We start from the raw sequence: 16,514 nt of genomic DNA on the forward strand, positions 1-16,514 counted from the left end.
TTCTCAAAATAACTTAATAAAAATAACTAAAGTGCAAAAAGGTTGAATTTAAAGAAATAAACATATTTTTGTGAACAAATTTCCCTTTTTTCCTTTTTATGATTTTTCTTTCTTTCTCTCTTTTCTTTTCAACAAATTCTATGATAAAACTTAAAAATAAAAATAAAACTGGAAACTAAAAACTAAAAATGAACACGACAAATAAAAAACTAAAAAAATGAAATTACACCAAAAATTTGGTGTCTACAGATATTGAGCTTAACGAGCCTCTAACCTATGAAGAACGACCTATTCGATTACTATACCGAAAGGTGAAAGACTTGAGAAATAAGCAAATTTCACTGGTTAAGATTTTATGAAAACACCATGAGGTAGAGGAAGCAACCTGGGAGTTAGAGGCGGACATGCAAGGGAAATACCCTGAGTTAGGTATGAATTTCGAAATCGAAATTCTTTTAAAGGGGAGAGAGTGGGAGGACTTGAAAATTTTGTTTATATTTTCTTATAATTCTCTTTATTTTTGAATAAGTTAATTCACAGTTTCCTTAATACTAATTCACTTGCTTTAATATTCGTACCTTTTTTTTTTTTACGATAGAGTCGAGAGTTTTGTTTTTTTATAGTTTGGTGCATGTTAAGTTTTATAGTGCATTGTGATAGTGTAATCAATTGGAGAGGTGTGTGTACTAAGTTTGATGGATAAGAGCAGGTGTTAAGTAAGAGAAAGTATATGATTAATAGTGCTAAAAGTAAATTAGTGAATCATAAGTTAAAAATGCAAGAGAGACAAAGAAATAGATTTAAACCAACTTGCGCGGCTTGTTATCGGTCAAAAACACCACTTGACCAAGATTTTCTTTCCCTAATCTTTTTATTTGTCTTTTATTTTTCCTTCCCTATTTTTCTAATGGTATTGGCCGAAATTTTGGAAAGGAAAAAAAAAGGAAAAGAAGAAAAAAAAGAAAAGAATATGGTTGGATCCCAAGTGTTGGCAATCAAGGTCATCTTTGATCAAGACCTTTCTTCCATCCTTATATTTCATTTCACTAAAATTTCCTTCATTTTCTTCTCTTGTTGGTCAACTTTTAGAGAGAAAAAAGAGAGAAGAAAGTTTCAAAACTTATCTTGATCTTGCCTTGATTAAGTGAGGAATCAACAAGAACCACTACTCTAATCCGAAGAAAGTTGCTACAAGGGGACAAGAAGGCTTGTAGTGGAGTGATTTGGAAAGGAAAGTGTTTTCATTTTTCTCATAAGGGTTTGAAGGTATTAAGTTAAGAAACTCTTCTTCTCTTTTTTATCTTGCATTTTATTGGATATATGTCTTGAATGTGACGACTGGAAAATTCGCTCATATTTTCTTAAAATTCCCTTTTATTTGGACTCAATTACTTTATGATAGTTTTACTACTCATTTACGCCCTCAATAATTGTAATGAATAAGAGATTTAAGGGTTTTGCCCTTAGTTTTAAAGTTCAGGTAAAGTAGGGTTTTCGTGTATTTTGGCCGTGTGATCACTTGGTGAGGTGTATGTACTAAATTTGGTGGTTAACAATGAGTTTTAAATAAGAAAAAGTGTGTGATTAAAAGTAATAATAATAAGTTAGTGAATTGTAAGTGAAAACCCTAGTACGTACGAGTTAAGGAAAAACGGTGTGAACCGACATGTACCGTTTGTTACTGAGTGAGTACACCACTTGAACACTATTTTATTACATTAATCACCTTACTTTTATTTCAGCTAATCACCCCTAAAATATCCTATAAAACAGCCACCATTTTTTACCAAAAGAAAAGGAAGAAAGAAAAAAAAAACAAGAGGACCAATGGTGACTTGACAAGTGTTGGCCAACCAAGTTTGACCAACAAATTTCCTATCTTCTTAACTTTGTTTTTGGACCAAAATTCCTGCATTTTTTCTTCATTGTAGCCGTGAGTTTGAAGAGGAAAAGAGAGGAGAGAAAACTCCATTTCCACCGTAACAACCTTGTTTGAATCTTGAGAAAAGTAAAGTGAACCTTGAATCCACTTCGATTAATCTTTGGGAAAGCTTGGAGGTGAGTTTGGTGAAACTTTTGGGAGGAAGAAAGTTCTTTTATTATAACTTATTTTGGGGGTTTTGAGGTACTATACTAGAAACCTCTCTTGTTTCTTGCTTATTTTGCAATTTAAGCAAAACATGGTTTGATTGTGATGGATTGTTTAGAAGATTTCATGGTTTGGCTTATTAGCTTATAATTTTTAGTTACGGTTTGAAATTTTCAGTTGTGATTCTTGTTTTTATTCTAGTATATGATGTTGATAAGCTTGGATAGGGACTTGAGATATTGATTCAAGATATAAATGTGAATTTCAACAATTGAATCATTAAATTCCAGAAAGTTGAGACCAATCTGTCCTATTTCTGATCTGTTTAATTCGCCCATGCTAGAGGCCGAATCAAACTTAGGTCAAAACATAAAAGTTGTATAGAATGGAGTTATATAGCCATCTGTAAAATTTTAGCTCAATTGGAGCATTGTAGCATGTGAAATGACTAAATTACTCCTGACTGCCAAATGCACTGTTTCGCGGGCAGTTTTGAGATTTCACATTTTGGCTTCATTTTTCATCTTGATCTGTATCAAATCAGCTTTTGATCAAAACATTAAAATTTTAGTTCTATGTTTCAGCTTTCCAACGCATCTGAAAATGCCTCAATCGGACTTTTGTAACTTGAGTTATTGCCATTTGAATCCAGTGCTGACAACCAGACTGACAATGAAATTCTGGTTCTGTAATCTGCAAATTCGATCTGAATCAATTGTCTTCATGAAAGTTGTACCCCTTTGTCTTAGTTTCAAAATGCCATAAAATATACCCCAATCTAATAAGCGTAGTTTCAGTTGTCACCAAAACGCTAGAAGGTGTCAAGCCTGCTACTTAGTTATTCTTCTTTCCAGCTTTTATTTTGATAGTTGCATTGCTAGAATTGTCTTGTAATTGGATGATTTTGAGCATAGTTGAAGAACTATTGTGTTAAGCTTACTTATGTATTAAATTTGGGTTGAGTTGAGGAAAATAATGAAGCCATAAATGGCTGAAAAATAGCTAAATACAAAGGACATGTCGCCCAAATTTTCACCCGAGAGTTAGGCGTGAGTACTAGCGAATTGAGCGAAAATTTGAGATCGAATTGAACTTGAATTGTCTAGGGTATTCGAGTCTTCTTTCGTAGAGATATATAATCTGGGATTTGGCCGAAACTCATACCCTTAGAAACATAAAAGTAGCGACCAATAGAAATACGTTTTTCTCGTCTTTTTGACTCAAATGAGAATTCCAAAGTTTTAATCGATTCCTTACCAAAACTAAAAGAGCGAGTATGAGTTTTCTAGGGTGTGATAAGTAATATGAATATTACCTAAATGAGTTTCAGTGACTTGATTTTCATTAAAAGAAATGCTTAAGTTTCGAAGCTTAGTTAATTTCAAAATTCTTAAACGATGTTTTATCGCAGATTTGGACTCCAACGAAGGAGTTACACCCAAGCGTGATTTTGACAAACACTAAATCTTTGGTGAGTGCTTCCAAACACATGACTGAACTTGATATTTGATTTACCAACGTGATCGGATAACGTTTGCTTGGTTTGGTCGGGCAAGTGTGTACTTTATCACACTTGATCTAACTCAACTAAATACTTGATATCTCATTCATGCTTGTACAAGTGACTTAATTTGCATTGACCTGTACTTGTACTTGTACTTGTGCTTGACTTGTACGTGTTGAGCGACAATATGTACCACACTCAATACGAGTGGGAGGTACCTCTCATTCTCGTCTCCATACTTTTCTCTTGACTAAGTCGATTGGTCATCGACTATAGTGACTACTTGAGAACCCAAACCCCACTAAATAGTTAATCGAGTTGAGTCGGAAAGGGTTTGGTCGATTAGATAACGAACCATGGGTATCTAGTGTTGTCGAGTGGAGCGTTATCTCCTCGACTAATCGGTATGTTCGAATATTACTACCAGTATTTAGTTGGTGTTCGGGCCCAGAAAGGGAGTTGAATGGTGGATGGACTGGTGTTAAGCGAAACACTACTGGATTGGTTAATTTACTTGAAGATTGATGGAGTGTCAACTAGTACTTGATCAAACTCTGGTGAAGCAACGGGAAATTGGCTCCTGAGAGCCATCTGTATCCTTATACTTTGATTGTTATCCGTAGTGTTATTGTTTCTTTTAGAAAAGAATTTTACGCTCATTCATTTTGAGATTTGTTACTTGAAGTGTTATTGCTCATTTTTATGGACTGGTTATACTCGCTACTTCGCTACTTTGAAACGTGAACTTTTCAATAATGGTCAACTTATTATTTGAAACCTCACTGGGTTTTTAGCTCATTCCACGCCATTTGTTTTCCTTACAGGGGGTACGAGCGAGGCGTGAGACTTGTACAGGCTAGCATAGTCTAGTTTTTAGAAATTTTGCGATTGTACTCGCACTAGTCTCTCAATTAGGGTTGAATGTATTGAGAACTTAAATCTTGTAATATATTTGGGATTGTACGAATGTTTTGAATAGAAATGAATGTACATGTACGTTTCAAGTTTGGGAACTGTTATTTCCTTTACTCTTGAAGTTGTAACTTATTTTATTTGAATAAGTGAGTGAGTCCTGGCGAGAGTTGGGTAGACAGTCCGCTAAACCCTGGGATACGCTCTAGGGGGGTGGAGTTGTCACATTGAATATGGAGATTTTGTGAAAGATTTCATGGATTTGTGAAGATTGGTGAAATTTTTCAGATTTGATTTATATTTTTCTAGCCATGAGATAATGATATCTAGTTTTGCTATGGACTTGAGAGTTTTAATATGAAGATTTCTATCTTTAGTATGAATTTTTAGTTTCAAAATAAGATTTTTCAATTTAGTTTATAAAATTTCAGCCTAGGATTTAATTTTTCAACTTGAGTGTATGATGAATATATGCCATGTATATGCCTAAATTGGTTAGTTTGGTGGCCTAGTATAAGAACCCCTTTTACCTTATCACTTGTGGAGTTGATTTGGGTTGTTTTGCCATGAAGTTTAGCTTGGAAAATTGGAGGATAATTGAAGGAAAAACAGGAGAGGTGCTGCCCATTTCTTTTCTTATAGTATAAGCGAGTGAAAGTGAGAGTAGAAAAATGAGTTGTAGTTGATTTGGACTTAGTTTGCTTATGGATACTTGATTCTACTTTGGTTATGAGTTATAAGATGAAATTTTGCCAAAAACTATATAGTTTACAAGGAGAAACTAATGGCCATTTTAAGCATGATTTCTAGTTGCATAAGTCAAGTTTTAAATTTAAAAGTTTTAATTGCTTTCTTTCTAAAAACAAAGAGAAGTGTGCATGTATCTTGCATCTAGTTTGCTAAGCATTATAAGGTTTATTTACATGATCTTTCTTTGATATTAACAAGTAAGATTTGTATATTTTGAAACCTTGTTTGATTGCAACTTTCCATATGCTATTCACTCACAGATTTCGAGAGTAACCAAGGTATAGGGTCTGAGCTTGACGTTGATAAGCAGTAACTCATTGGTGAGTGTTCAAATTGGATGATTTGGATTATGTGATGTTTCATGTGACTTATTATTGAGATTGACTTGATATTGTAAAGGTCAGTGTGTACTTTATCGCATTCAACCGAACTTGCTTGAATTCTTGTCGATTTGTTTGCTTGTGAATCAATATGTCTATGCATGACTTGAAAGCCGGTTGGAGTTATATCTTGCCGACTATACTTGTTTTGGGATCCCATCCCCAGTAGCTAGTTGGTCAAATCGAGTCAGCAAGGGTTTGGTCAAGGTGACCAATGAACCATAGGTCTTGTATCTTGTATTGGCCTTGGTATACTCAAGTATTACCTTACTTTTACTTGATTGGCGTGCGTGCCCGGGTAAGGGAGATAATCAGTGGTTGGAGATGGCGTGAAGTGGTGATCTACTAGACTTGATAGTGTAATCCGCGGTTGACGGAGTGTCAACGGTTACAAGTTAAGCGACCAATGTGAGGAAAAATGTATCCTTTTACTTGAATGTACCACTTGTTCTTGATTACCTGTTATCGATTTGCTTAGTGACTGCCTTCTTACTTGCTTTGAGATTGATTCTTTGTTTGCATGAATTGTTTTGGAACCTCATTGAGTTATGACTCATCCCATTAGTTTTATTTTCCTTACAGGGGGTGCAAGCATAGGCGAGTAATTGTGATCGGATGGATGTTATTTAGATCTTTTGGCTTTGTAATTGTAATAGTACTAGTGCTTGTTTAGGGTTTGGATTTCAACTAGAGATTGAATCTTTTGCTGTATTTTGAGTATGTATGGATGTTTGAAATGACCCGAGTGTGTATATATATATATTTTTTTTAAGTTTGGAAACTACTGCTACTCTTACTCTTGAAGTTATAATTCAACTTTTAAGTTATATGAGCGAGTCCTGGCGAGAGTTAAACAAGCGGTCCGCTAAATCTTGGGGTATACCCTATGGAGAGGTGGGGTCGTCACAGGCTCTTCTTTGTATTGTGACACTTGCTTAATCCGGCATGGTGAAAGAACAGGTCTATCCCGTAATACATTAGCAAATAAGCGATTAAGGCCTTCAACCCACAGCTGAAGCTCAGCCATGGAGGCCAATTCCTACGACTGCTAGGGTTTCGGCGACAAGGGTTACGGCTGCTACAAGGGTTACCAAATTTTTTTATTTCATAATTTTAGAATTATACCGTAAAAGACTATTTAAAGCATGGTCCAATTTGTTAATTTGCATAGACTAATTTCGTCGCATAATTTGATGTGAATTCATTAATGAAAATATACTTATGGATATATAAGTTGTGTCAATTCTCTTTTTGTTTTAGTAGATAATTGTAATATTTAGTGAATTTTATTATATTTTATGTTTTGGTTGTGTCATAGGAAGCCATGGAGGCCAATTCCTACGGCTGCTAAGGTTTCGGCGACAAGGGTTACGGCAGCTACAAGGGTTACCAATTTTTTTTACTTCATAATTTTAGAATTATACCGTAAAAGACTATTTAAAGCATGGTCCGATTTGTTAATTTGCATAGACTAATTTCGTCGCATAATTTGATGTGAATTCATTAATGAAAATATACTTATAGATATATAAGTTGTGTCAATTCTCTCTTTGTTTTAGTAGATAATTGTAATATTTAGTGGATTTTGTTTATATTTTATGTTTTGGTTGTGTCGTAGGAACTTGGGATAGAAAAGAAATTAAAAAGAGCTGTTGAGAAGATTATTTGATGTAAAGTCTAGGTGTGCCTTAAAGAATCTACGAAGTTAAAAGGTTGTGGGATTTGAAATTAATTTCAGCAATTAAAGTGGATGATTGATTGATTCTTTGCAACTTTGGGGATAGGCAATGAGTCCTTGCACCCTTGAGAACTTTATTTAGATGGAAATAGTTAGTTTAGAATTTTTATTCCAACATTATTTGGGAAAGGAGATTATTATTAGTAAGATTTTATTAGGAATGAGATAACTACCCCAAGTCCCTATCCAAATTCATCAACATCATATACTAGATGATCAACAATAATTACATCTGAAAATTTGAAATCCTAGTTAAACATTCCACCATATCATTCAAAACTAACTAATTAACCATCATAAGCCAAGAACATAAACTTCTATCCAAATTTAAACAATACTAAATACAAGAAAAGGAAAGGAAAACATTATACCTCACAAGAGCTGCTTGTAAGTGAAAATCACACCCCTTTCTTCCAAAACTTTTACCACATAAAACTTCCTAAGTACGAAAGTGAAAGTTTAATCAGTTTAGATTTTTGGATTCAACTCAAACAAGGCCAAAATCAAGGTTAAAATTGAAGTGTTTCTTCTCTCTTTTCTTCCCTTAACTCTCGGCTACCATGGAGGAAATGAGGAAGAAATGAAGCTAAAAGAAAGATAAGAAGATAGGAATTGGTTTGGTCAAAGTTGGGTGGATGGCCTCCAAGTGTCATCTTAGGATCAAATCTCAAATTTTTTTCTTCTTTTCTTCTTTTCTTGGCCCTCTCAAGGCTAATGAAAGGCTAATATTGATGCAATAATAGCAAGGATATTAAGGTAATCAAGTGGTGTCCAAGTGGTGTATTCAATCGGTAACAACCGGTGTACGTTGGTTCAAACTATTTTTTTCTAACTCGCGCGTACTAGTGTTTTAACTTATGATTCACTAACTTATTATTATCACTTCTAATCACACACTTTTTTTTATATAAAACTCACTTTTAACCACCAATTCTAGTACACACCCTATATCGATTAATCACATTACCAAAAGACGCAAAAATCTTAGTTTATCCTAACTCTGGAAATAAAGGGAAAACTCTTAATTCTATTCTTTATTCCAACTTTTGAAGGAGTAAATGAGTTGTAAAACTCTCACAAAGTAATGAATTCCAAATAAAAGAGAATTTTAAGAAAATATGAGGGGTTTTTACAAGTCCTCACATCAACACTTGAAATATTAAACCATTGTCACACAAGAAATCAAAGTGATTAAGTTGCCAACAAACTTTAAATATAAATAGTGTCTTCAACACTTCACCAACAAGCTGGCTTCTAATGCATAAGCACTTCAATATTAACTACATTAAGAAACAAAAGAAACTAGTAAGTGAGCTACCAAAAAAAAGAAAGAAAAATAGTAGCAAAAAAATGTCAAAAAATCAGCCCATTGATTAAGAAATTCAGCACAAAAAACCAACAAAAAATAGTCCAAAAAACTGCTTTAAGCATAGCTAAAAAATTAGCCAAGAAAAAGGACCAAATAATATCCAAAAATCATTGATATGAACCACAATGAAATAGCAACAAAGATAAACAAGTCCTCTTCAATATTGCTAGTCTGTTAAGCAGTAAAAAAACCAACAACTTATTACAAGCCAGTAACTTAGCAAAAAAATAGCAACTTGTAGCCAAGAAATAACCCAAAATACAACAGCCTGAAATGTAGTTACAAACTAGCCAAAAAAGGACAAAAAAAGTAGTCAAAAAACTTTCAAATTAAAGGTATTGTGATTTTAATACCATGAGTTGCAATTAGAATGAAGTACAACTAGACTAAACTCTAAATAGGAAATTAAAGACAGATTTGTAAGACTTGCCTCTTTTTGAGACAATTATGACCCACATGATTGATTTTTAAGTGATTGATATCATAATTAATTGATTAACATTTTATCAATAATTAATTAGCATCTCCCATTAGATAATGATTGATGATTGACATCCTGATTAATTAATTGACATTTTATCAATAATTAATTAGTAACTCCCATTTGTTAATGATTGATTGATATCTTTATTAATTGATATCTTATTCAATCAGTTAATCAATCAAATCAATTAATTAGTCAGAAAAAGTTATTTTCAGTTGTGAATTTTGGCAAGATTTCCTTGATGGAAGGAAACCCTAGAGATTTTTGTATTTGCTAGTAAGGGTCCCTAACCTAACTTATAAATAGTATGTGGTATTCCATCAATTGTACACTTTTGGGTTAGGCATATACTAGAAGATTTTTACTCTAAATTCTCCTTCTACTTTTCCTTCTTTTACATACTTTGCTTTGTTAGAATAGACAAGGAGTTAAAGACATAAGAAGAGATCAACTTGTGCTTGATAACAATGGTTAGAGGTAAGTGTATTTAGATTTTTGCTGCGTAATACATTCACATGTATATAGTTAGTTTTAACATGTGGTATCAGAGCCAACCTCTAACCATGTTGTTCAACTTATAATTTCATGATTTATTGGCAATCTGATAAAAGTTTTAGAGATTCGTATCAAGTTTGAACGAATCGAATTTAATTTGCCATGGCATCTATGGTTCATTTTCTCAATAATTGAGATTATTGACTAATCTTATGTATATGTATCATTCATATGATATCTTATTTGGTTATATAATTTATCTATATTTCCTCCAATAATATGGTATGACTGCACGTAATTAAAATGTTTCTTGAACTTACATATTTGTGATTGTAAGAGTTATATGTATTGATTGTTGTTATCAATACAAATAATAATTTGAAAAACATATAAAGAGTTGTTATATTCAACAATCAAAAGATTAATATCATATTAATCTGTGCAAGATAATTAGTTGACTTTATATGAATGGAACTATAGGTTTATTGAACCTCTGCTACATTATTATGAGATAAATATCTAAAGGCGTGATTTCAATATGAGTTTGCCTCCACATTCCTAATGTTATTAGGAATTATGTAGTATTTTGTACACTCCACTTATGTTCATTTATCTCATATTATAATGTCGACATTAGTATGGTTAATTCGATTTAAATTTCAGAGAATTTCCTTTATAAAGCATGTCTTGCATCTCAATTATTTGATGCATGAAGAATTTTAATCGCATGAAGACGGGTGGTTAAAAATGAATATAAAAAAAAAGATAATTATGAAATTCTTTTGTCAAAATATATTTTTTGACTGTTTTGATATCCTTATAATGTTTAGCACACTTTATGTTTGAGAGTAGCTATAGCATCTCAAACATTAGTGTACTATAATTTTGATCACATATAGTTTACTGATTAAAATTAAGGATTTCTAGTCAACAAGTGACTACTTATTTTCTATGAATTTTCATTAGAAGTTTTCTTGCATCGTATATTTGGGAGTAGCCGCAGCATCTCAAATATACAGTGTAAATAACTTTAATTACATAAGATTAAATGATTATAAAAGAAAAGGAAAATTCAATGAACTTCAGTCCACATAAAGTTTTTTGACTATTGACAAATAACAAGACGTCAAGTTAAGAATTTCACTTTTACATTATATATTTAGGAGTAGTCACAGCATCCCAAATATTTGATGAGAAAAGTTTTCATCATATACAGTTTGGTGATTGAAATTATGAATTTTTAGTCAACATATTGACTAGTTGACAACTTTTCTTATAACGTCATATACTTAGGAGTAGCCACAACATATTAAGTATATTGGTGTTTGGAGAAATTTTGTATTTCTTTTTCACATATTGCTGAGTGATTAAAGACATTAGAAGAAAAGGCATCTATATCAAGTTGCAATTAATTCATTGAGATAGCTATCTGGCCCCACAGGGAGGTATTTATTTTGATGAGATTAATTGACATAAGATGGTAAATTAGATAGTCAATTTAGAGATATTTCTATGTCCACAGGTACGAATTATTTCTTTAATTCATTGTTCTAGATTACTAGTCTATGATTACGTAAAGCAAATTCTATACATGTTTGCAACCTTTGTCCACAGAAAGGTTTGAATTTACTATTTGAATTGACATAAGGTTGATTCAAAATCAAGGTACAAATTTCATAGCTTTTTTATGACATAGTTCTTGATTGTTAATTTAGTGTTTCATTCCAATGATTTTATGGTTCTTATTAGTTTGATTTTTTAATTCATTCTCTTTTGTTTTTGGTGCAAGTTTTAAATTAGCACTTTCATGAGAATGAACAAATCATTCTCATAATGTGGATATATTTGCTAATATAGAGGTTAAGTATGAGAATTAGGAGCAATTTAATAGTTTGCTCATTTTGTCTCATATTCATATAAAATAGGGTTCAAACCCTAATTATGTATAGTTAAATCCTGTGTGAAAGCCATAAAGAAATTGTTACAAGTTTTAACTAGCACTATTAGAAGGCTTTCTTTTGTGACACTTAATTATTGAAGTATATTTTAGCTCATTTCTTAGAGTTGAAAATTTTACTATATCATAAATTAAAATCCCATCAAATTGAGATTGAGTTATTTCTATAGCATTTCATTCTTGATTCTTTCATGCAAAATTTCTTAACCATTCAAACCTTTATAATACACGTAAAGATATATGATTAATTACTTGTTTTAACTATGTGTATTAAGAAAGGATAAAGATGTTAAGAAATAAGAGAAACTTAACCTTCATGAAAGAAGAAATGAAAGGAAAGGTAATTTTGCTCTCATTAAGTCAAACAATAATAAGACCAACGTTGTTTGTAAAAGAATGATATTTGATACTTTACCTTGAGAGAAAGTAACTCAAAAGAAAATTTCAATTGTTGAGTGTTATAAATTGTGATATATTTGGTGAATTGGCTAAAGCTGTCAATTTACGCTGCCAGTATAAGAAGTTTCTGATTATATGAAAAGTGAACAAAATAGAAACTAAAAAATGTTCACATAAAATTAAGTGATGTATTATTGCTCATTTCAAGAAAATTTATTTTTTTTCTAAAACATTATTTTCTTATTACTTTAGAATTTCTATTTTCAAATTAATTACTATTGGGTATGATTATAAACCTCATTATCTAGCTGTAGATTTTGAAAATAGTGAAGTTATTAATTCTAAAGTTTTCAGTACCATCCTTTGAATTGAGCAATATATTGCACTTGACCACAATAATTATATTGGCAACAAGTATGTTTATCGTTGGGAAAACTCCTTAAATTTTGGTATAAGAGATTGAGATATATCTCTATAAAGAAATAAAGAGTTGATAAATCATAAATCTTTAAAGATTTTAGATTTATTGACTATAATATTTCAGGTGGACCGCATAAGTAAAGCAGACTATTCAACCATTATGGATGCCATAAGAGTTTCATTATAACACTAAAATTTTGTGAATTATTTTCTATCCTTTTTGATTGGTGAGAGATATTTATCTCACTATTAGGTAACCATTCAGAAATATAAAGTTCCTTTCTTATTTGATAAAGGATCAATATTTGATACCTTTGTAAGTATTCAAACTAGAAAGGAAATTTGAAATTTGAGAGATAAAAAATAAAATGAAAGCAAACAAAATTAGGGGACTATCCTATATGTGCTCATTTTATAAATTTCTTAATTATGAAGCATTGCTAATGAGTAAAAGCAATGCTTGATTAGTAACATCCAAATGATGTACCTTAAGAAAATAATGAGATAGTTGTGGATGTAGCATTTTGGCAATCTTTATATCTTGTAAGTAATGTCTTGAAATTGAAGTATAGACTTAAACAATTTCCTCCAATGTTGTTTAGACACCACTTTGATTATGGTATGGATGGAAATTAAATTTAAAATATTATGTTTAGTTTTGTGAGGGTAATCAACCTACACATAAAGAAGCTGTACAAAGGAAACAAAGCTATCTTACTTCAAGAAATTTAGATTCTTTTACACTTCAAGAATTATTAAAATTGGAGATTTAAATTTCTTAAGAACATGAAGTAAGTAGGAGTGTTTTGACTCTATAGTGGAGTTTGGAAATGGTAAGGATTCATATTTGATTCCTTTGCATATGGAAAATTGATAACTTTTCTCAAAATAATTATTTAATTATTTTAGATAAGCAATCAATTGAAAAATTCCTTGTCAAATAAACATATAAAGATAAATCTACTTTGAACCTACTGATTGCGTTATCTTTGAGACAGTGAGAGGCAAAATATTCTCTATAGAGAATTGAAGTTCTCTGGTTACTATGTTGTATACCTACAAGAGTTTAAGGATGAATTGGGTAATGTTTTCATAAGGTACAAATGGAGAAATCTCCATATTCAAGAATAATGTCACAATTATCACAAAATCTCTACCAAATTTTGAGAGATTTTATTTAGGATAATTATGACATTAGTAACTCACTGTTAGAGTTACATTAGATAAATATGAAAACAAATGTTCTTAATGTGATTCTTGATAATTAGGTGTATACATGTGTCACCATAATGCATTTGTAGAGAATGCAATTTAAATTGTTTCTTTCCAATAATATATTAATTTATTCTTTATTTGATCTTAGAAGAATTTTTTCTAGTAAATTAATATACATTAAGGTTGTAGACACCAAATTTTTGTCAATTTTTAATATTTTCCTGAAATTTTATCTATTTGATAAGTTATTATTATTATCATTTTTTTTAATATATATTAATGTATGATTTTCTCATTTTTGTAGGTTTGTTTTTGGAAAAAGAAAAAAAAACACAAAACAAAAGAGAAAAATCAAGAAATAAAAAATCACTTTCATCATTTTCCCTACCAAAACAACTATTAACCCATTCCACACTCAATTGCCATGGACCTTTCTTTTCATTAGCTAAGAAATCATCATTTTGGCAAATCCAACACACAAGCTCCACTTTGGCTACAATCCCTCTCGGTTCTCTGCTCAGAGAGACAAGAAGAAAAAAAAAGCACTCTAGCTCCCAGACAACTCTCGGCTCTCTCCCTCGCAGAACAAAAAAAAACATACAGAAAAAAAAGAGAAGGGAGGCACTCGGCTCTCTCTAGTTTCAGGAGACCAAAAAGACAAGCCACAAAAAGAAAAAAAAAAGCACTCCAATCCCTCTGGGCTCACTTGGCAGAGGCAGAAAAAAAAAAAGAAACGCACGAGAGAAGAGGAAGGGAAGCTCTCGGAATTTTGCAGCCTGCCCCCTCACTCTCCCTCTCTCGGACTTGGGCGGAGGAAAGAAACAGAACAGAAAAAAAAATCTTCCCCAACTCCTCTCGGTTCCATCTCAACCTCACACACACCTACATTGAGGTAATTTTTTAGTTTTTGTCTAGCACATTAAATCAATGCTTCATTGTTTAGTTTTCTTTCATTTCTGCTGGCTGCCTTGTATTGTTGTTGTTGCATTGCTGAAAATTGGGAAATGGCATGAACTAGATGAAGGAAAAGGAAATGATGTCTGTGAATGCATATTAATTGTTTGAAAAAATGCCAAAAAGATTTTTAGGGACTGTTTTGCCTTAATGTAGTCTTCTGTTATTGTTTTCTGGTTAGTTAAAATCATAGTTGTATTGTAGAGGTTATGAGGAGTATTGTAATATATTTTTTATGATTTTTGGTGAAAGATTTGGGTGTTTTAAAAAATAAAAACTGGACTGTATTTTGACATTTTGGCCACTTTCAGATCATCTTTTGTAAAAACTAACTCCGAAAATGGAGTCTACGCGAAAAATCGAGTGAGGGGGTGTATTTTGAGGATTTTTGGTGACCGGAGAGGTCGCCGGCGACCGCCGCCGCCGGCGGTGGTGCCACCGGCAGCCGCCATGGCCGCCAGCTGAAGCTCCTTCAGCTGGCCGAAGAAGAAGAAAAAAAGAAACGGCTGGAAGTGGAGGAAGAAAAGAAAAAAAGAAAAGAAAGAAAGAAAGAAAAAAGGGGTTTGGGCTAAGGTGAGTTTTTTAGGTGGGTTTGTGGTTATTTTGTTAGGCTTTGGGGGATGGGCTTTGGTTTATTTTTCTTTGGGTTTCGGTTGGGTTAGGAGGTTGGAGCCTATGTATTTTTTGGCTGGGTTTGATTGATAAAAGACGGGCTGGCCTGTGTGTTTTAGCTTGGGCTTTCGGTTGGGCTTAGGTAGTGTTCGGCCCAAATAAATAAAATGATGGCCCAGTGGCCTGTTTTCTTTAAGAAGATCTGGTTACGATTTTGCACTTTGGCCCCTGATCTTTGGAGTAGTTTTACTACGGCCCATAACACTTTAAATTCTTTTCAACTCGGTCCTTATAGTAATTGTACTTTGGTCCCTGAATTTTATCTTTCATTTAATTTTGACCCCTAAACTTTGGAAAATATAATTTTTGTCCCCCAAAAGTTTTCAATTTTTGCAATTCAGTCCTTGGCAAATTTTGGCTCTCTTTATTATGATTGTTTCTTTTCTTCAATAACTAATTATGTTACTTTTGAACATATTCAACTTGTAATTTTTAGATGTTTTAAATTTCTTTATGTTTGACATATTAGCGTGAGTTTAGTACTTTTATTATTATTGTTTTTTTTAATTAAATTGGTGCCATGATTCTTTTGTTCATTGTGAGTATAAATAGGACAATTTGACTCCATTTAGTCACCACTTCAAACGGGAGGTACCCCTATTTTTATTATTTCAATGTCAATTACGTGCTCTTATGTGCTCTTATATGTTCCTATGTGTTTATATTTTTATATGCTTTATTTATTTGATTTAAATATTCATTCAAGTTTTCTTACATATGTTTTAGTTAATTTTTTACAATGATTCAAGAGCCATTTAAATACCTCAAAAATGTAATAGATAGGATAATTAGATTTGTTTTATTATATTTTTCCCTTCTAGATTGTAGTTAGGCGTTCCCCGATGTAATAGATAGGTTGCGTGTTTATGTGGCTTATGTGTTATGTGTTTTATCCGTTTTTCTTAGAATTTTGGCATCTAGATATTATGTTTACGTGTTATGTGCTACGTGCTCTTATGTGTTTATTTGTTTTAATTTATGTTTTATTTGTTTCACTATGAATTGTTAATGCATGACGTCACCACACTAGTCCAACGCTAGTTGTGGTTTCTCTCTCTGCTTACTTGCTAGTCCAACGCTAGTAAGGATTTTTTTAGAAATGGGCTAGTCCAACGCTAGACCCTTTAGGTCATCTTGCGCTAGATTCATCTTTGTATGCTATTCACCACATTTTCA

This window comes from Coffea eugenioides, chromosome 7 (assembly GCF_003713205.1).
Source record: "Coffea eugenioides isolate CCC68of chromosome 7, Ceug_1.0, whole genome shotgun sequence".
Taxonomy (NCBI): domain Eukaryota; kingdom Viridiplantae; phylum Streptophyta; class Magnoliopsida; order Gentianales; family Rubiaceae; genus Coffea; species Coffea eugenioides.